Raw genomic sequence first — 23,127 nt, 5'->3', positions numbered from 1 at the left:
GTGAGTGATGGGGTGTTCTATTTATAAGTGACTTGTAGTGAGGGTTCTTTTCAATCCAAGACGGGGAGGGGAATGGGTGTGTAATGCTGTACCAGAGAGAGGAGTTAAATGTGTCCGACAAGGTATTAAACTAAAGAACCAGGAGTGTCCTAGGTGATAACAGCTTAACAGTTTTTTTTTAATACGCTGCATGAAATGTAGCACATCTCTTTTGTTGTGTGGAAAGCTTGTAACTCCGACATTTGGTTAGGTTTATCTTTATATTTTGATTAAAATATTCCATGTTTTTGAGAAGGTGCATGTGTACATGGGTGGGTTATGAAACAGTTGGCCCCTGGGCACAATTATGCAAAAGGCCCCTGCACTTCTCCCACAGAAGAGTGGGACACAGACTTTGTGGTGATTTTGCCTCTTTTTTTCTTTCTTTTCTTTGTTTTGCATCTCTTTGTAGCTGTTATGCATTTTTTTGTGGTTTGGTTTCTCTTGTGGTTATTCCGTGTGCCCTTGTGGCTGTCTCTTTGGAGTCCTTTTTTGGTAGTTTTGTGTCTCTTTGTCGATCTTTTGCATCTCTTTGTGGTCATTTGTTGTTTCTTTGAGGCCATTATGTGTCTCTTTGCGGTATATTTGTGTCTTTTTTGGTAACTTTGTTATTCATTTGAGGTGTCTTTTGAAGTTGTCTTTTTTGCGGTATATTTGTGTTTTAATTGGTCGTTTGTGACTCTTTTCAGTAAATTTGTCTTTTTGTAGTTCTTTGCATCTATTTGTAGTACTTTTGTGTCTCTATGTAGTTCCTTGTGGTTATTTTGTATCTCTTCAAGCTCATTATGTGTCCCTTTGGGTTGTGTTTGTGTCTTTTTGGTCAATTTGTCAGTCTTGTAGTTGTTTTGTGTCTATTTGTCGTTCCTTTGCATCTCTTTGTGGTTGTATTTTGTCCCTATGAGGTCGTTTTGTGTCTCTGTGGGGTGTATTTGTGTCTTTTTTGGTCAATTTGTTAGCCTTTTAGTTGTTTTGTGTCTATTTGTAGTTCCTTTGCATCTCTTTGAGGTAGCATTTTGTCCCTTTGTGGTCATTTTGTGTCTCTTTGTGGTATATCTGTGTCTTTTTTTGGTCATTTTGTTACTCTTTATAGTCGTTTTGTGTCTCTTTGTAGTTCATTTGCGTTACTATGTGGTCATTTTGCGTCTGTTGAGGTTATTTTGTGTCTCTTTGAGGTATAGTTGTGTCTGTTTTGTGTCCCTTTTGAGGTCATTTTGTGTTTTCTTTAGGTATATTTGTGTCTTTTTGGTCATTTTGTAACTCTTTGTAGTCACTTTGTCCTTTTGCATCTCTTTGTGGCCAATTTGAGTTCATTTTGTGTCCCTTTCAGATTTTTTTTGTTTTGTTTTGTCTATCTTGGAGGTCATTTGTGTCTTTTTGGGTCATATTTGTGTCTGTTTTGTGTTACTTTTTGTCTGTTTGTAATTTATTTGTATCTCTTTGTGGTCATTTTGTGTCTTTTTAGGTCATGTGTGTCTTTGTTATTGAGTGTCCTCCATGTTGGTACATGTTAATTTCAGTGAAATTTTGCAGGTGAAAGTCAGAGGGGGACCCTGACACTTTTGGCCCCTGGGTCTGTGCCCAGTTAGCCCTTTCAGTCATCCACCAATGCTTGTATAGAGTGTAAAACATGTTTTTTTTTATATATATAATATTACAGTAGTGTCGTTGATGGCAGCCATGGCAGACGGCCTTAAATATTAAAAGAGTTTATTTTTATGAAGCATTAAAAATTTACAGTCACAGTGAACAATTCATCCAGTTATCATCTTTCATTTTATTATGACACAGTAAATGCATGCATAAGAAAATCTATATCCATTTTATCTGCAACTTAATTGTCTGATTTGTTATAATTAAAATCTGCTACTTTCTGAGTCTGACCTTAAAGGGATAGTGCACCCAAAAATGAAAATTCAGCCATTATCTGCTCACCCATATGCCGAGGGAGGCTCAGGTGAGGAGTCCTCACAACCCTTGCGGAGATCCAAGGGGAGAGGGGGTAGCAACACAACTCCACCTAATGCAGGCTGACGGCACCCCAGATTCAAACGTCCAAAAAACACATAATTGAAACCACAGAATATCTCCATACTGCTTGCCCGTAGTGATCCAAGTGTCCTGAAGCCCCGACATTAAAAGTTATTTGGAAAAATGTCATTTGAACTCTGTTTTTAGCCTCATAGTAGCCTGTAGCTCTAACTGCCTCTCTGTGCACCACGCTCATGTGTGCGAGCTTGCGCGTGAGACCAGTGAAAGTACGTGAACACACATGAAGGCGGTGCCCATGTCTCACGGTCTCGAGCAAGCGCACACACGTGAGCGCAGTGTACAGGGAAGCAGTTAGAGCTACAGGCTACAGTGAGGCTGAAAACGGAGTTCATATGATGTTTTGCTACCCACTCTCCCCTTGGATCTCCGCAAGAGATGTGAGGACTCTAAAACTTCACCTGAGCCTCCCTCGGCATATGGGGGAGGAGATAATGGCTGAATTTTCATTTTTGGGTGCACTATCCCTTTAAAACCAAGTTGTGTGTAATACTTGTGTGTTTCCATGATTGTGTCAGTGTTTCATGGTGAGTTAGACAAAAACTATTTTACACTCATCATTGTCATTGACAGCTGATGCCACTAGTGTGATCAGAGACAGTGGATCTGTTGGATTGCTTAACTCCTGTCTAATAAAGGACCTGTAGAGCCAGCCATCCTGTTTGTAACACAGACTGTGACATCACAGCCCGCTCATATTTAACCACACGCTCTGTTTGAGTCTTGCATGTGTAAAGGTAAACTGCAACATCTACTTAGATAATGGCATTTTTACCATCAGTTATTGGTTTCCATTTTCGTTGCCCAATAAATGTCACAGCTTGAATTATTGTCAGTATCAAAAGAAAATCTGTTTTTATTTTGCCCAATTAGTGTTTGATGGTGAGAAAAATAGAACCCAAAATGTTATATTTCCAGTTACTTGAACATCCTCACTCTTAACCTTTAACCTCAGCTCTTTCATTTGTAATGATATGTATAGAAGGATTTGTGTCATAACTGGATACATAACAATATAATCCAATGCTCCAATGCCTATCTACATATATTCATGGTTAGGTGCAACCAAACCCTTACTTGCTTTTCCACCGGCACAGTCAGATTTATTCGACAGCCCTTGAAAGATGAAAAAGGACAATATTCACCATTATGTGGCAGTAAAAAACATTAACTAGACTAGCATGTTTGACCTACAGGCTGCACGACTGTACTGAAAGCAAGGCGAGGCAATGTGATTTATATAGCATATTTAATTCCAAGTAAACTCCACATGCTTTACAGTAAAATGAATGTGCACTCACCCAATGCATCACACAGTGGGAGCCAATGAAGTGATTCAGCTACGGGAATAATATGTTTGGCTTTCATACACAGAATGAGCCGCTGTTGAAACAAAGGCTGTCTAACATCCACCGGCCTCAATGGATATCCACTCTGTGCTCGTTTGGTTTCATTTGAAACCCCAGTGACTGATGAATTCAAGAGCACATTTCCTGTTTCAGTGCAAGTGATGAGTCAGAGATATTTTGTGGAGCAAAGAATGATGGTTCATACACATGTGTGACAAAGAACTTGTAAACCACAATATATACCTTTTATAAACAACAATAAGATAATATCCTTAACATGGGACACATCAAAAGACTTAAGAAACAAAGGACAAATGGGACAAAGAAAGTCAGGCTATTAGTGTTGCAGACCAGTAACCAAAAAGATCTTTCTATAGGCCACACACACAGGCAATTATAATCATGGCAATTGATCATAATTGTGTTCTCTCTGAAAGACCAGAAATTATAGACATTTAACATTCCTCATTTTGTAACTTTCCCAGCGTGTATCCCCAACAAAACACACTTAGTTACAGTGCACAGCTGTGAGTGAAAATGGACAAACAGTACTTGAATACAAAAAAACAATAACCTTGTATTTTTTATGTATGGTATTTGCATAAGTTAAAACCAGGCAAATGCCATGAAAGAACAGACAGTAAAGTGCAGGGAAAAGAAACAATCTCTCAAAGCCCTCTGCAAAAATAAAAAACAAAATTATACAGTCGAGGTTAAAGTTTGTTTTTTAATATGCTTTGTTGGATTCCAAAAGAAAGTTTAACCAAATGAGAAAAAGTACTACCCTAAGTTAAAAGATTTACTTCTCTGAATTGTATTTTACAAGTCCACATTTTGGAAAACAAAAGTATCTTGAATGCAAGAAGCTGACGTTTCTAAAATAGAAACCAATCATATTCAAAAAACATTACATGATATGAATCTAATGGGACTTTTTAACAAAGGAACAATCTATGAGTGGCTGTACAGACCAATTTTTTCTTTCATTCAGTATTTCCAATACAACTTCAAGCAAGATTGCCATACCCTATGAGATTACACTCACCGGCCACTTAATTAGGTACACCTGTTCAGCTGCTCGTTAATGCAAATGGATAATCAGCCAATCATGTGGCAGCAGTCCGATGCATTTGGGCATGAAGACATGGTCAGGATGAGGAAGAAATGTGATTTAAGTGACTTTGAATGTGACAGGCTGGTCTGAGTATTTCAGAAACTGCTGATCTACTGGGGTTTTCACACACAACCATCTCTAGGGTTTACAGAGGATGGTCTGAAGAAGAGAAAATATCCAGTGAGCAGATCATGGATGTGCAGCCAACAAATCTGCAGCAACTGCGGGATGCTATCATGTCAATATAGACCAAAATCTCTGTGGAATATTTCCAGCAGGAAAAACGGAAATAATTTGTAATCTTTCTATATCCATATTTACACTCTTTCAGACAGGACACAGCTGTAACCTGGTGTCATAATTGTACCTGGTGATTGCCTCTGTGGTACTGTTTGAGCTGTAAAACACTGATAAAGGCAGTAGCTCAGTCCATAGAGACTTGGGCTGGGAACCGGAGGGTCGCCTGTTCGAGTCCCCGACCGGACCAAAATATGGAGCGTGGACTGGTAGCTGGAGAGGTGCCAGTTCACCTCCTGGCCCCGGCCTGGGCACTGCTGAGGTGCTGCTGAGCAAGGCACCGAACCCCCCAACCGCTCGGATGGGCAGCCCCACTCTGACATCTCTCCACTTAGTGCATGTATAGGTCCTGTTTGTGCATGTGTGTTCGGACCTGTGTGTAATTGACAACAGAGTGAAAAAATTGAATTTCCCTTCAGGGATTAATTAAGTATATAAAATTAAATTAATCAAAAAAAAATAAAGACATGCTGCCAAAACTTCTTTGTGGATTGTAGTCCACTTTCAACAAAGATTTGTTTTGTTGCTTTCAACATACAGATGTACTTGAAATTTGAACCAAAAACATTTCTGATTACTGTTTTGACTTTTGTTTCACCTGAGCACGTGGAGATTCCAGTGCAACAATAGGCTTTTGTTGAGACCCAAAACACACAATATTTTTAAGAACACTGCTGAAGAGAAATCCAGAGGCATACATTTGTTTGAGTGTTTCTTCTACACATGAGCACATGTAGAATTGTTTGGAGCCCTCTCGGGCCACGTTCACATCAAAAATAGCCCAGTATCAAAAAAGGTCCGCATTGGTGTGGGCGTGTTGCTACCGGTGAATAGATGAAACACAAACCAGGAAGTCTAGTTTAAAGGAGTATCTGACATCAGCACAATGCGCAGCAGTTTGTGCTCCTTTGAGGCAGGATTTTACAACTCAGAAAGTAGCCATGGGTGTGCAAAGTTATCGATTCCCTCCTCTGTCTTGGTTCTTTCAAAGTAGATACTGTACTATACCACGCAATACTGCAACATACAGTATATAACAGAGCAACAACACTGCATTGCTGGATGATATTGAACTGGGCAGTTGTGCCAGATTCCTGTGTATCCCCGCTGATGAATGCAGTGGTCTCACCACACAAGAGAAGGATGAGAATTTGACATAGTGCTATTGCTGGTCTGAATGCAGTGTCATGGGCTTATTATAGTCATACTATTCGGAGACAGACTTCTGAGGTAAAAAATCCAGAAACCCTTGCAGCATTTCCTCTTGATTTCAGTCACCTCCACTTTGTTCAGACAAATTCTCACAACACTTAAAAAGGGAAAGTTTAAAGTGCTTGGCTGCAGGAGTTTTTACATCTTCTTGAGCTCCTGTGCTTAGTGATACTTTATTGAAGAGGGCACTTGCCACTGCAACATTTTAAATGCATGCATAGTTGACAATTTTTTTTCACATTCTGAAACTCTGGATGTTTGTTGGCATACCTTTCACCAGGAGGGAATCATTCCCAGAGGCACTTAAAGGCAGGAGAACAGAGTGCGTAGACTCAGTGACGACAACGTGCAGCCGCACACTGATGCAAGGAGCACTGTTGTTGCAGTCCTGCCAAATGAATGAATCAATTTGTGGCATTAGGCCACTTTTGCGTCATTTTTTTTTTTTTCTCCCCCAAAAAATTTCTCAGCCCTGCCTTGTGTTTCTGCTCCCCTGCTGATTTATTTTCAATTTTACACTACATTTCATTTTCACATTTTGACACTCACATTTCACCAGGGTAACATTACCTGGGGGTAGAAAGATGGACCGGTGCTGCACAGTACTCAAGACAACCACTCGCCACAACCACATTGGGATGTGTTAAAATTTACTCGGCTCTTTGTTGGCCCGCACGTCCACCAACCTCCCTGCGGAAAAAAGTCTCCAGATGGCCAGTCCGCCTGTGTCATTCAAACTGGAGTAAACATACTTATACTCCTCCATGCTTAGACGTCAGGGATGACATAGTTTGCACTTCTAAACAGGCCAAAGAACTTCTTAGCCTACTTCTAGATGTATAACAGAGAAAGGATGGAGGTTAGAGACAACATTAAACAAGTGATGCACTGCTCGGTCGATTTTAAATGGTTTAGTTTAATTTTTCTCCAGAAAACCAACAAAGTTTCACATCAGTCAAATTGTTGTCCCAATACAAACATCTAGAACATTATGGTAACTCAGTAAGTTGCAATCCCATCAAACATTTACATTGGGATTGTTTGCAACACTGTGATGTTATTTTGTAATTTTGAGTTGGTTGATTGATATGTGAAAGTATAGCTTTTATTTAGCTCTGTTTGCTTTATTAACATTGGATGGTTTATGGTCAATATGAGAAGTAGAATATTCTATATTTAGAGAAATGGAATAAAAGACTGGGTGTAGGTGTAGTCCATCCCCAATTTTTATGCAGAGGACTTGGAACTATAGTCTGCAGTTAACACTTACTTTTTCAACTGTAACCAAAATCTTTGCCTAATGAGAAGGTAAAACAAAGAGCAAATACAGGCTGCTTAGGACCCAAAAAGAAACACACCAGGGAACAAGCGGTAGATAATTTAGGGTGTGACAAAGATCATTTTGAAAAGATGGGTCTTCTGTTGTTTTTTGAAGATTTCTAAGGAGACTGCAAACCATAAACTTAATAGAAGACAGTTCCATAGTGTATGAGCCTTTACTTCAAAGGCACAATCACCTTTTGTTTTGAGTCTGGAGTGAGGAACATCCAGTAGGTCCTGGTCTGAAGACCGAAGGGACCTACTGACGATATATGGATGGAGGAGATCACTGATGCATTCAGGTGCCTGACCATGTAGGGCTCTGTACATGAGAATGAGTATCTTAAAATGAATCCTGAACCTGATGGGAAGCCAGTGTAAGGGAACTAAAATGGGAGTGATGTGGGTTGACCTGCTGGATCTGGTTAACAGCCTAGCAGCAGTGTTTCAGTGGCTGTAGTAATTATGATGGGAGCAAAGGAGGAAGTCAATTGACATAGTATATATGGTCATGTTGGGAGTCCATGTAAGTCCATGTGGGAAGGTGGTAGTGTTTGGTAGACAGCTCAGACAAACACAGGACTTTCACACAGGACACTGGCGTTTGTGTCCCACATTAAACCAAATGCTGGTGTAACAAACCTTATTTTAAGTCAAACCATGATCTCTTTTCTAAAGCTAACCAAGTATGTTTTGTGTGTGACTATGACTGTTTCATAATGTTAACCATGTGTTTAAAACTGTGACCATTAGCTCATGTGTTAATGGTCATTGTGGTAGTGGCAAATTATGTATCCTGTTGTTTAGGTATAAGTATGTGTTGCTTAAAAGGGAACTCCACTGATTTTTCACAACAGATCTTTAATGTCTTCTGACGCTCTAAGGAGCTTTCCCATAGTCTAAAACAAATAACCCTGATGATGTCATCAGTGCTATCTCGCTCTAGGCTTGGAGACTACACATTTGTAATAAAACGCCAACAGTAAAGCCTGTAGAAAGAAATGGGCATTTACCATGCAAGAAGGGCCTAAGAAAAGGCACTATTCAGTTGCATTATGGGAAGTGTAGGATTTTGTGCCTTTTGGGGCACAGGGGTTCTTATTTGTGGTTTTGAGTGAAATGTCTCAACTATTAGATGGATTGCCATGACATGTGATACAGACACCATGTATGGGAGCTAGCATTACAGCTGCTCGATAAAAGAATAAAGCCATATGACAAGTTAAATGGATAAAAGGTTTTAAAATTGTAGGTATAACCACTATGACTGTGCACCAATTGGTGACAGTAAAATAACAGCATAATAGTGTATAATGGAAAATAATTGCTTCAACAATAAATCAACTGTGTGCTTGCAGAACTGCCAAATAAAATTCAACACACATTCCCCAAAACCTACCTTGTGATTTTCCTCTGTGTGTTATCTACAGCACTCCTAGCGTAACAACAAGTGAGTGTGTTTGTGCGCGTGTTTCCTAGCTTTGATGCTCTTTAAACCGCACTGGCTTGATATGAGTGGCTGCAGATACTGAGGGGAAACCACATGGACTGCGTAATGACAATGTGTGTGAATTCGATAAACCCTTTTCTCATGGGCACTAGAACCACCCTTGCGGAAAATGTGATTACACTTCTCCACAGGAGGTGCAGTGTGGGACGTTGTTGCAGGGGGGGGAACTTGGCTTGTCGCTGAGTCCCCAGTTTGTCTGTTGCCTCATGCCCACCAACAACTTTGACACGCATGTAATGTCCGCGGACTGTGGAAGAGGTGTTTGTGTCCATTTTCTGTGTCTGCTTTTGAAGCTGAGCATGAGCCATTTGCTAATGACTCAATGATGCGTAATGCGGATGACACCATGTGTTGTAGGCTCTTTGGTGTAAACTGACTAGTAAGTTGAAGGGAATTGGAATACAGAGTAAATAAAACACCAACATACTGTGGTCACAAAGCAGAGGGTTTTTAGTTTGAGCCAGAATGCAAAACGCCTGCCAGCTGCCAGCGGCTGTTGTTCACAGCCTCGTGACTGATACATATTTTACTTTAAAAAAACAAAACAAAGAATTACTCACAATGTATTAAAAGAGTTAGACTGGTATGACAACTGATCTTTGAAATGAAATGAAAATACCTAACATTGATCTACATCCTGGAAGAGAAGTAGAATTAATTAGTCAAGCTTTTTTTCCTCAGCAGCATTGCTCCCTTCCCTCTACCACACACTGGTTATACTACTGACTAAATTAATCTGAACAGTAGACATAATATCACCCTCTTTTGCTCCTTTCTTTTCACACTCAATATGCTGAAGTATGTCATTAAAAGGCCTTATCTGAGCTTTTTCACAAATGATGACGCAAATTTAATAATTTGGCTCCAACAACTGCAAGAATTTTTCCAATCTAAAAATTCTTTCCTTATTCTTTTTTTATTATTATTATTTAATAGAAGTCTGTTCATAACAGAAGTTGATTTTTTTTATTTATTTATTTATTTATTTATTTATTTTAATTCTGAATTACACACATTTCATTTCTACAAAAAAAAAAATTAAATTCAACATTGGCATTTCAAGAATTACCCTGTTTGCATATTGCTAACAAATCCTGTTAAAAGACCAAAATCAGCAATGTCCTAGAGTTACCATCCAACATCTGGAGCATAACTGTCCTTGCCCCTGAGCTCCAAACCCATTAATTTCTTCTGAAATCATAAAGCTTTACAATGGTTTTGAAATATGTAGTTTCATAGTCAAAAAAAGTTCCAAAAACAGTTGAACACTTAAGTTCAGTTCAGTTTAAACATTGCTCAAATTAGAATATGTAGTGTATTTTCTGGGGACTATTTTCAGTGGCCGATTAACACACATTTGGCGCTGAAGTCATAACAGCATTATGGTGTATGTGGAATCAATTAAAAATTAACTACAGTGCCCATGTTCATGGCAATCAAGGAACATGCTCAGGAAATAGTACAACTCTGTGTTTCTTGTTTTTTGTATTTATCTTCTCAAGTGAATTCTAATCAGTAGCAGCAGAGTGTTTGATTAAAATCTTTATCAGTGTGGATTCCACCTGCATTCTGCCTTTTCTTTCTTTTTTTGTGAGAAAGCAATCTGTTCTCCTGAGTTCTGACTTATCTGCTGCAAGTCTAAATGTTTTTTGAAGAAAATTGGAATCTTTTCACTGCAATATTGAGTTCGAAACAGCCAAGCCAACAATTTGTTTGCTTAACAAGATTTCAGACTCCTTCATTTAAGGCCGCAATGCTACCACAATGACTGTCTTCTTATACATATGACATCCCATTCATCAGAAGTTTTACAATGGCCCCAGGTTTTGAGCACATCTGAACACATAATGCAAAATCGAGCTCTCACACATTTAGTCATTCTGAATGCAGTTTTTAGCTAATGACCTATATATCGGCAGGCAGCCATTAATGCTAGCTTGCTCTGAGTACATTGTACGGAAATGGTCTGACAATCAATCAGAAGCAGTTATGAAGGAACAATTATTCCTCAGTCAAAAAAGGGACAGAAATTATACTTTTCTCATAAGTGTTATTCGATAACTGGGGGTGGGTGGTTAACAATGCGGCCCCTTTAAATCTTCTGTTGCACATTTGTAATGGCTGTGCCTTTATTCCCTTACCACTTGTGACCTGGAGTTGTGCTTAGGAGTTCATGTCAGTGTTCCATCCCATCCTATACAGGCTTGTTTTTAACTGCTAAGAACTACTTAGTAATATAGCAGAGGTGTGGACTGGAGTCACATGATTCAAGTGACAAGTTAATGACTTTGAGACTCAACTTGACCAAAATCAACTTGAACTTAAACACTACTGTGTTCCCATCAAACGTTCCGAAGTGTAACTTCAATACATAGCGAACATTAATGATGAAATGACTTATCAGACGTCGACCTTTTACTGTTGTAGCCTCAGAAGACATTTGTACTCATTGTAGTATTGTAAAACTGGAAAATAAACACGAAATGGACAGAATTACAAGGTTTACTGTGCATGCAATCTGTAACATTTGCATTGGCATTTAGCTACTAGCTACTGTAACACATGGCTGGTTAGCTAGCCTACTGTAACATAGAGAAATATCTAAGTATAACTTTGAAACATTTATGAACTTAAAAGTAAAATGAGTAAGCTAAAATAAGCATTATACAACTCTGTTATGAACAAAAGAACTGTCAACTTACAGACAAGCCAGAATGGCTAAGAAAGATTATTTCAGCGTGGAAACTCTACAGCTGCAGCATTCTGTCATATGCAATCTAACATTTCCTGGTTTATGTCTGTCATGTGACTAAGCCTGACCAATAGAAAAAAAATCAGCTACTAAATAAAGAAACTAGGCTTATAGAAATGCAATGACACTAAACACAGGAAAACTATATAACAAAACAGTATGCCATGACACACCCATGAGCCTTTTGATATGAAAATACTTGTAACCTTCACACAAACCCAAAGATTCAAAAGTATAAAACTTAAAAAGTGTGCCACGGATCAATTAATTTCCGTAATCAGATGACACTTAATTCTCTTGATCCACTTTGTTCGAACCATCCGATCACACTCTTAAAATGACATTTATCTGGTGAACAGTGCATTATGACTTGGACTCAATCACAGCTTCATAGCTTACTAAGACGTCTTTAGGACTTCTTGCCTGTCTGGACTTGGTACTTGAGAGCAAAGACTTACTTGTGGCTTGCAAAACAATGACTTGGTCCTACCTCTGTGATATATTCTTTTTTAACCATCATATTGTCAAACAACTGATTTGTAAATGCACCAATTACAGATCAAATTGATGCAGCGTCTTATAAGAACAAACAGATTTCAAATGCATTATGAACTCTATTAATAGACCTGTTGTTATAATGAAACAGCATTCTCCTGGCATCTTTTTGAAGTCCCAATTCCCTCAGTCATTTTGTTAGCCTAAATGTGCACCACAGTAGGTAATTGCTTGAAGCAGTGTCTTTAAATGGAGTTTGAATTAAGACAGCTAATGACAGCAGGTCAATAATCTGTTATTTGGATCCTTTGGCTGCTGCGCCTTAAAAGCTAATAATGAATTCATGAGTGGGCAAACCTGAGGTGATGCATCAACCCGCCATCCACCTTCTCAGATCATATCGGCTTCCAGTCAGGAAAGGTTTGAGTTGAGTTACAAGTCTCTTAGGTGAGCGTGCAGCGCATGCTGTGTTGGCGTTGTTAAAACCGCGATTGACAGGCTAAACCCATCCGGGGACCTGCTAAAAACAGAGGCTTAGATTGTTCTTTTGTAGGGTCCCCTGGTTGACAGAAAATGGTTGATGAGCAAGATCTGCCCCAGAAATCAAAGCACCGTTGGGGGTGCGCTTGCGAGTCTTCCACTCATCAGACTGACACTCCTCTGCAAGATCACGAGGGAAGGGCGAGGAGGAAGACACACAATGAATTTGAACCAAGAGAAGGAGGTGTGTCATGAGTCCCCGGAGAGAGGCGTGAAGGGAACAGTAGTATGAGTGTGTATAAAAGAGTCAGTCAACAGCAGCGTTGACTAGAAAGGCTGGATCTTGCCGTTCTTGCGTAGGAGGGCAAATGCGTGAGAGAAGCAGCATATAAACACCTCAAAGGATGAGCACTGAGTGGAATATAAAGACGCTTGCTATCAATGGAGGAAGAAAAGAGTAGCAAACTGTCATTCATTCCCTTAACACTGAATACAGTGGGGCCACATTCAGACGACCCTACATCCTCACCCTCATTTATCACTTTCAGAAGCCATATGTTTCTATTCCTTTGAGAGCAGATAATGGCATTCTACCATTTGTACATATATGACCTTGTCCTTTCCAGTTGCTCATACATGAAGCTGAGCAAAAACACAATCAGACATGTATGCACACCAGCACTCTGTCTCCCGCACATATTTGCAAAGCAAACAAACAATACAGCTCTCAGCGTGTGTGTTTAGAAAGGCAAACAGCTTGTAGGGACGACTGGCCACAAAAATATGAGAAAAGAGACGACGAACGTGTGCTCAGTCGTCACCAAGATTATAATGTCACTTGGGAGCCGGCGCCCTGCACAAACACCCTGCTGTGCTCTATTTCAATAACTTTCCATAAACCAATCTAATCTCTCCTCCCTCCTACACTGTGCTTTAAGGAGATTTTTATAGGCTTTTGTTTGAGAAGCAGATAATTCCTTATAAATCATAATAGTGCTGCCTGAATTGTAAAAGGTTTCGTAGCTTAGTGGCGTGACTGTTTGCAGCAAATACATCTGTAAGCATTGTTTATGATGCGCCTGTAATGGCCTCGTTTTAGACTGTCACAATACAATACTGCATGTCACCTCTCATGACCTTCGTTTTGAATTTCTTACACCTTACCTCCAACATGTTAATGGGAAATAATGTATAAAGACAGTCAAATAATGGCGCAGAAAAGAGCCTTTAACGGTTTCTTCATTTTTCTCTTTTTCTATAGGTCGCTTCTTCATCGTGCTCTCTGAGTGTGAATGTGTGGCCTTGAGGTATTCCCGAGGGACCATATGGCACAATACCACACGATATAGGTAATGTTTGTCTCTTCCGTCCAGCTTTTCTGTTTAACATAGAAACAGTCTGAGGGCTGAAAACACCCCCTGAAAATTATTTGACCTTTCTTATCAAAGCATATGAAAAGCTACCTCAGGCCCAGGCAGGATATATTCACCGTTACAGAGGACATTCAACACGATATAAGTGACAGAAACCTCAGGGGGAGGTGATAAACTTGAGCCTTTCACACCAGATTGGTGGATTTGGTTGGCGAATTCTTCTTCGACCCTGCTTTATCTTTCACCCAGGAGTGATACTTAGTACCTGGAAAACTAAACTTTGTGTGGTGTTTTGCATGAATTAGTAGTCCTGAAAACATATAAAATGGCCTCGGGAAAGAAAAATCTCCTATATGACATTGATGAATCAGTCAGGTCCATGCCTTCAGCTTATTATTATCGCTGTGCAAAACAAAAACAAATCAAACAAGCTAATAGCACCTCCCACTCACATTATGAGCCTGCATATTAAACTTTACACTGTATATTTATTTTTTCATTGTACTCACATAACGCCCTCATATTTTCAGCACAGTGAGCCCCTACCTGCATCTGTAACCTCTCTCTTTGCTGGTAAAAAAGTAAAATAATACTGGTATTCCTGTACAACTGACTACCCATCATGATAGTGAAATTTAATATTCGATGTTAAAAACATATGCATATGCTATCTGAGCAGTATCTTTCTTGTTTTTATGGTGACTTTTATTGTGTAGGAACAGGGATCACACATTATTTGAGTATGACCTTCATATTAACAACAAGCTGAAGAGACACAAAGTTCATTTTACACAACCTTAATAGTACTCAGCTTTTGAAAACAGTTGTATGATGTCACATGTGGTTTTGGAGGGAGCCTTTAAAACTCTTGAAAAACAACCCTGATAATGTCATCAGGCATCTCAGCTTGAACCCGAAGATTACTAGCCTGGAAATCCAGACTCAAATCTAGAAAGATTCTGAGTCTGGTCCTCACCGATACACCCTTCCTACCCAAGGAGCGGCACTAACTGAGGCATTTCAAATGCCACCGCACGCAATTGGATAGCACAATAGCCAATAAAAGCAAAAACAAAACAGCAAAAAAAGGTCCTTCCTGGAAGCGAAGGCTTCTAGGGCAGTCTTCTGTTCCTCTCTCAAGGAAAAAGATAGGTGTAGCTGGCTTAGCGTTTCTTCCAAAGCTAAATTGAATGGACGCGGTCCTTCAGCAGCTGCCATCTTGGCTGTTTACTTTTAGACTCTTACGGCGCAGCGCTGTCCTCATCATGTTACCGCCCAGAGCCCGCCTCTGTCAGATAGACTGATCTGATTGGTCCAATGCCGATTCCCTGGGCTCTGCTCATCAGGGCCAGATCCCCGTGCAGAGCAAATTTGAATTTGCTAGGGGCGGGGCATCTGGATTTCCAGGTTAGAAGATTACAACTTTAAAGCCCATTTCAGACTGACGCTAGGGCCACACTGCCCGTGGAAGTGCCGCGAATAGCCTCAAAGCGCCGAGAAGATAAGGCAGTTTCCTTTCGGCGCCCATGTTAACCGACTGTGTCGTCCACACTGGCCGCGCCGCGCCGGGAAGCTCCGCGGCAGGCTCACGATTTGCAGCAATCAGTTCGGCGTCTGGTCTATTTTCTGCGCGAGCCGCGAGCGAATCTGACAAGCCAGGCAGTGAAAAACAAGAGCTGGGAGCAGAATCGCTTGTCGACGGCGTGGAGAAATGCGCGTCTGATGTGAACAGAGGTGCTCCGGCGCGCGCGAGAATTTCGGTGCGCTGCGCTTCCGCGGGCAGTGTGGCCCTGGCGTAATGATTCGTGATGAGACAAAACTGTTTGAGAATGTTGCGGAGAAAAGTTGCAGTGGTGTGAACTGGCAGTCTGAGCTCAACTCAAGCTGTCTGATGGTGTCACTTGCAACTCAGCTGGTCAAATCACCGGCGGCTGGTTTTAGAACTTAAAACACGTAAAAAGCCAATCGGCTCGTAGTGAGGTCCTATAGTCTTCACATGTGCCGGTGTCGAACGGTGGGTCGCTGCTGATGCTCGCTGTATGTGCTTATGCCCCCTCACACACACACATTTTTAATGACTAACTAATTGCCGCTGCTTACTTATATTATTTGTTATGAATACAGTCCATCTGATGCTCGTTTTAAATTTTTAGCCATTTCATCACTACTACGAATGCAGCTGTAGCCAGTATCTTACTATCTCTATCATCATTCATATTTTAAGAAGCTAGAAATTATATTCATCCACAAAATAAGCCTGGAAATCTGGAAATCAGAACAGAGAGAGAAGAGAGTTGTTGCATAGAGATGATACACCACCTCATCTAGTTGCATTGGTGTGAACCAGCAGGTTTTTAGAATGTTGCAGAATGGTGCATTGCAAAAAGTTGCATATTTCATCATGTATCTTTGTCTGGACTGGGCTTAAGGCCTTCTCACTCCCAAAAGTCTTAACCAAGGTCCAAAACCAAAGTTTGTGTTACATTCTACACTTGGCCAGTTAGCTTTGGTTTCACATCGCAATTATAATAGCACTCTAGAGACCTCTAAACAACCAACATACATCCTGTCGTCATCACCTAAGTGAGCTGTTTCTTCCTGTACTTGCAATTGATTGGATTGTAGATGGGTGTGCATCTCACGTCAGCGTGTTGTCAGTTTGGCAGGTTTGATTGAACAGAGAGAAGAACATTTATTAACTTGTGGATACGATGGCTCGAGGTGAACAGAGTAAAGGAGGGTGCGACAATTCTGCCTAAAATGATGGCTGACAGCAGCACAGGAGGGAGCAGAATTAAAATTTTGCAGTAGCATCCTGATCGGCTGATGGAGATCGTGGCAAAGTTTGATTGGATAACTAGAAGAGTTAACACCTATAGTCAGCTGATTAGAGGAAGCAGTGGGAGTGGGAGGGAGAGTGAATGGATGAGCACAAAGAAAGTCTTACTGATTGAACTTATGCTGAGCTTTACTTATATTGCATTTCCAGCAGCAGCTTTGTATACTGCTACCACACTTTCTTAATCTTAAAGTGGCATTGCTCTCCCATCCTCCCATATCTCCTCACTCTCATCCTCTCGGAAAATAATTCAAGTGTCAGAATTTGAGGACAGAAACCACCTTTTTGTTGGACCAAGGCTCAGCTGTTTGGTCCTCATGGTGCGGGGGAGGTTTCACATCTGTAATTTTGCAGTTCACGGTGTTATGACAATAAGCCTTTGGGGGCAATGGCCAATATTTTAGGAGATTCGGCATAGCAAGCAGATATCCAGGCCAAGACTTTCTCTTCCTTGCACCGGTCATTTTAGCTTATCTTCATACACAGATTTCTGATATCAGATATCAGAAAGATAAATGAAAAAACTAATTTAAAACTAAACTGTCATCAGACGATAGACTGACTGGTTCTGAAATTTCAGATAATGTGTTTCATCTCGCCAAACAGACTGTTTACCTGCCACTCAAACGTGGCCGGACTACAAACGGAAATTAGAATGCTTCCCATATCAAAATCTTGTCTCATTGCCTACAGATACTGCAGACATTTGCAGACATTTGTCTACAGAGATTATTTCAGGTTAAACTGAAAAGTCACAAAGCCCAGACCAAACGAGGTGGGTGTGAAAGGCCCCTTAGACTCACAAACTTGGAACAAAACCTCTGCAAATTGGACGTTTGGAGTTTGAATGCATAGATATTTATCAGGCAGCTTAATGAAAAAATATGGTATTGGATGCATAATGGGATATGTATTCCCATCGATTGTGCTTGTTAAGTCAATTTACTAGAGGATGCACTCCACCGTCTGTGAAAACCCTATACAATGTCTCTCGTGACAAAATTACATGAAATATGACAGCAGATGCTGTTGGAGGCATGAATATTCAAGTGTTTACAGAAGCACCCAGTGTAGCATGTGATGGGGAGACAAAGTCTTGTCGAAGCATGGAGGCTTTCCAGCCAATTGTGTTCAAACTGCGTTCATTCTCGAGGCTTCGAGTGAACCCTAAGTGGCAATTTACAGTCGGAAATGACAAGTTGAGTCCTGAAGAAAATACTCCTCGGTAGTAGCATCTCTAGTGAGGTGCTCTGTTTTGTTTGTTGAACTGTTAGGAGGTCATTAATAGTGTTGATCCATAATATTAATTAGGTTGGTTTAATAGTTAGCTTGGCTTTTTGGGAAATACATTGTGAAATGCATTTGTTTTCTTGCAGAGACTAAGAGGAGAATATCAATGCTACTCTCATTTCTGTATATGCAAAATATGAAGGTGGAACCAGCAGCTGATTAGCTTAGCTTAGCATTAAGATTGGAAACAGGCAGAACAGTCAGTTTGGCTTTATGAAAAGGTTACAAAACCTACTTATCCACGTCTACATCTCACTTGTTGACTATAAGCACTCCAGAGCCAGGCTCGCTGTTTTCTATTTGTTTCCAGTTTATATGCTAAGCTAGGTATCTCCTGGCCCCAACCCTATATTTAATAGACACATATAGGTGTAAGAAATGTTAACATGCTGTTCATGAATGCAGGGATATATCCTACAAATTAGTATGCATGGAAAGCATGCAATCAGCTGAGGAGGTTGCAGGTGCAGCAGCATGTGAAGATGAAGATGATGATGATGATGATGATGATGGGTTTGACACTGCGATCACAGCAGGACGCTCAGCTGTTTAACTGCCTCAAATGCATCAATAGCTGCCACTGATGTTGTCACAAGTGTAAAGCAGTGGCAGTTCAGAGCCTCAGTGGAAGCTGTCCTACATTCTTGACTAACACTTTTGATCACTTTGTTAAATCCGTCTGATGCACGAGATTCAAAGAGCGCTTTTAGGCTTTTGAAGTTTTATGCATCTCCACTCAAGGGGTTTGTGAAGGTCAGACAAATGTCAAAATTTTAAGAGGGTGTTTTGAGTACATGCAGAATAAATGTGCTTCCAGATTTTGTCTCTGACAACAAAACATTTGTACTTTTTATGTGCAGTACTTTCGCCGGTTTGGTCACAGTCTTTCTAAACCTTGTAACGAAGCTAAAAAATGCTTGCACTCAGGCTGCGGGGGATTTATTTTGATCCAAAGTACGTCTAGCTCAGAGCATATAGTACTTGAAAAGATTGAAGTGGTGTCTGGTTATTGTTGGCGCTCAGCTACACAGAAAAATGAAGGATATGAGAGAGGTAATGAAGAATAGAATCAAACTTGTATTAAAAGAATAAATCTATGTTTTCTTGACCCTGAGATATACAGGCTGGATTGGATAGTGCATCACTCTATTGCACTCACTGTATGTGAACATAATATAAAGTGAGCAGTTTACAATAAAATGCCTCTCCTGGATGACTCATGAAAATGTCTCTTATGACGCTGAGAAGGTGCGTCACATATTTCCATTAACATCTAACTTTGGTGAAGAGTTGAACCGGAGGCTGAGAGAATGAAACACAGTCAGATTAAGACATATTTTTAGACCACAATGAATGAAAGCTTGAGAAATCATTTCTGACCAACAGTAAGGAGATCCGACAAGCTGAGACTCAATAAAGAAGTCGCTTTCCTCTGAGGAATGTCTCGGGGAAATCCATCATGCATTCTTTCAATTAGTTCCCCCCTTCATCCCAGGATTCTGCAAGTCTGATATCTTAATGAAAACACTTTGCAAATACACTGTAGATGTTAACTTTCAAATTACTGGGCATGCAGAGTGTGACAGGGCCCTCTGTTAAAGTCTGATAACATCAGCAGTTTTTTCTTTTACTTTATTGCATTTTTTAAGGTATTTAAGTGTCAGACTTCAGAATTAAAAGGAAACCAAGGCCTGTAAACAGTGGTGTAGTGGTAGTTGATAAGGAAGGTGTACTCCTAGGTAGGTGGGAAGTGGACATACTCTCATCTATATTCCACTGGCTGTTTGGTTGATAGGTGGGTATATGTGGGTATAATGTAAAGGGCCAGAAAAAAGAGGTGGGTAGACCTCTTATATATCCTTATACCCACCACTACACCACTTCCTGTGAAGTTAAAAAGGGACATTTCACCTCATTTGGACAATATGCCTTTAGTGATAATGTGTCAAAGCTCGTTCTGCTGCCCCCAAGTTGCCTAAAACCAATTAATGTAGGTTTAAGAAAAAATAGTTCAGCATTTTAGAAAATATGCCTTTTAATTCTCTGTCTCCAAGTAAGACCAAAGGATTGAATGTCTGTGTTATGAGCTTTCATGAGGACATGGCTAACTTAGCATAAAGATGGAAAGAAACACCTAGCCTAACTCTGACAAAGCCTCAAAAATACACCCACCCACACCGTACTGAACTGAATCACTTCCAGAACTGATTTGTTCATTTCTCAGCTCAGTCGAGCTCAGCAGTGAGCATGCAGGCTGGACGTGGAACTGCCGATTCCGTCTGTGCGAACGATGAATCACTTGCAAGTCGCGAGGCAGACAGGGTGCAGGGAGGGACTGCCTACTGCGTGACGAATCACTCGGTGAACAACGTAACTCCGATCCCTGAGTGATTCAAATCATTTCTTCTCTACCTCCCCATTGTTTTAACAGACTTAGTTTCCAGATAAACAAACATAAAACTGGCCAGTAATGAGACTCACCAGTGCAGGGCAGATGCAGCAGCAGCTTAGCGGTGTATCAGTTCAGTGAATCGGACTACACAGTACACAGTCAGGGTTTGTCTAGTCTCGCTCCCTTTCTCAAGAAACGAAAGGTCTGGCTGGGCCGACTCTCACTTTAAGATTGGAGAAAAAAAAAAACGCCCCAGCTGCTTGTATTTCTTTCAACCAATCACAATCATTCTGGGCAGTGCCACAGCAACGGTGCGCTTGCAAAAATATTGCCGGGGGAAAACAGGTTTTGGTGTAACACGCCCACAAAAATATCGCCTACAGGATGCGAACCATGGCAGAAAAATGGCTACATCCCCGCAAGATCAAACGCCGCAAAAGTTAGTAAAGGACGTGTTGAAAACAGTTGAAAACTGCTACACAACTGGAGGTGGTAGGGCGGGACTTCAGCGGGTGGCTCGTTCCGCCCAATGAGAGGCTGATCTATGCAGTGAACTTCTGCCCACTCAGACTAGGGTTCGTCCAGCCAAGCACTGAACAATTTGGTGAACAAAATTTTTGAACAAATCTTTTTAATGAACTGATTCTAGTGATTCAGTAACATCTAAAGAACTGCTTTGTCCATCACTAGTCCGCAAAATTGAAGCCAAAATATCTCAATCAATCGCCTTGTGACCGGCTGCCGTATTGGTCATAAACCCTGCCCACTCCATGTTAGCAGATGAGCAAATGAGACATGGCCTAAACTAAAGGTTCACAGTTAATGTCAAATCCATTTTTTCCTAAGTGGTTTCTGACCAGACAGAGGTGAGAACCGAATACCATGGCTCCACTTCTGGCTTTGAAATTGTGTTACCAATGCAACACGACAGCGGCCGTATCCGGGATATTTTGGCTTCGGTTTTGTACAGTAGGAGGAAGTGAAGAAGCACCATCCATCCTTATGCGAAGTCATTGGTTTAACCCATACACAAGCGAGAACTCAGTTGTTTGAGCATTCGTGGGTGAGCAACAGCCCAGCTCTGTGATTGTGCAAGCATCCTGAAGTGTGGTGGTTGCAATGAAGTCACCAGGTTTGGTACCACCGCGCCTGTACAGGGAGTAAAACTGAAACCCATGCTCACCGATAATGTATGGTACCTGATAATAGATGCAGCACAGGAATACTGGGCAGATGGATACTGTTGTTTGTGAAGAGAGTTCCAACAAGATGACTACCCGTAAATTCACAAATGATTGTTTATACAGACACTCTAAATCATGCATTTTAAATTTGGGCCTGCAGTTACACTTTCAATGTGTTATACTCTTAACAAAAGATATCACAGGAAGCAGTTTTAGGTGGTCTTATTTGGGGTAGTCTGAGTTGGAATGGCATTGCTAGAAAGACCCATCAGAGGCAATCAGCCTAGAGTTTGAACAGAAGCTTGTGTAAAACACCCAGCATGAACACACCCTCAGTGTTTGTGTTTTAGAGCCCAGCTGCTACTGTATGTGGATGGGCAGGAAGAGCGAGGCAGGTGCGATAAAAGGAGGGAGGGCGAGTGGCGGGGGCTGATCAGGAAATGGTGTAGGGAAATCTAATTTATTTTTCATACGCTGCTGAGATGGAATGTCATATATCATGCCATGCAGCAATTTTGTGCCAGACAGGCTCACAAAAGATGAAAGAATAGTGATCAAAGAAACAGTGAGAGAAGTCAGCTGCTGGAGTTGCTATGGGATCCACTTCCACTGAGAACAGTATAACTGTGTTGAAATAGTCATCCAGTATCCTGTCACTGTTGGTTTTCAGTGCGGGACAACTCACTTCAAACATCTTACACAGGAGGGAACAGGAATAAACTATAGTCCCTTTTTTTCTTAGTCATGTATACACCCTTAGAAATGATGTTGAACAAACAGACTTGGGACTAAATGGATACAGCTGGAATCCCTGGATCAGAGGTAAACAATATCTTATCTATGGGAAACCAAGATTTTCAAGATTTATATTAAAATTAAATAAATAGATAAATAAATGAATAAATACATATATTAATAAATAAATATTAATAAATTAAGTAAACTATATCAATAAACATGGTTGTCCATGCACCCAGGTGTTGAAGACCTCATAAAATATAACGTTACTCTATCAAAAGTAACATCATGCAATTAAAAATGACACGATAAAAAGTTACATTTACACCAGGAAAAGTGACAGACATAAAAGGTGACACCATTAAACGTGACAGAAATAAAAAGTGACAATTTGAAAAATGACATGAAGTAAAACTGGTACAATAAAAAGTGACATAATCATAAGCAGCACTATGAAAAAAAGTGACATTATAAAAAGTGGCACTATGAAATAAAAAGTGCCCAATGAAAAAAGTTGCATTGCATAATTAAAAAGTGACATTATGACATCAAAGTGAAATTATACATAGAGGCATTATTAAGTAAAAAGTTATATTAAATAAAAAGTGACATTATAAAAGAGGCATTACAAAATAAAAAGTGACATTATGAAATAAACACATGACATTATCAAAAGAGGTATTTTTTTTTCAATAAA

The 23,127-nt window shown here is 40.3% G+C and overlaps 1 protein-coding gene across 1 annotated transcript in view; it reads left to right on the top strand.

The window, feature by feature from the left end:
* LOC125901259 (leucine-rich repeat and fibronectin type-III domain-containing protein 2) overlaps positions 1-23,127 on the top strand; it is a 193,637-nt gene that overhangs the window by 122,239 nt on the left and 48,271 nt on the right. Inside the window, exon 4 of the mRNA XM_049596827.1 lies at positions 13,876-13,963. The gene's annotated coding sequence lies outside the window, so the exon portion shown is untranslated. The remainder of the gene's footprint in view (positions 1-13,875; positions 13,964-23,127) is intronic.

The sequence above is a fragment of the Epinephelus fuscoguttatus genome, linkage group LG14 (genome assembly GCF_011397635.1).
Source record: "Epinephelus fuscoguttatus linkage group LG14, E.fuscoguttatus.final_Chr_v1".
In the NCBI taxonomy this organism is placed as follows: domain Eukaryota; kingdom Metazoa; phylum Chordata; class Actinopteri; order Perciformes; family Serranidae; genus Epinephelus; species Epinephelus fuscoguttatus.
The sequence above is the reverse complement of the archived record's forward strand: the minus strand, read 5'-3'. Positions and strand labels throughout refer to the sequence as shown.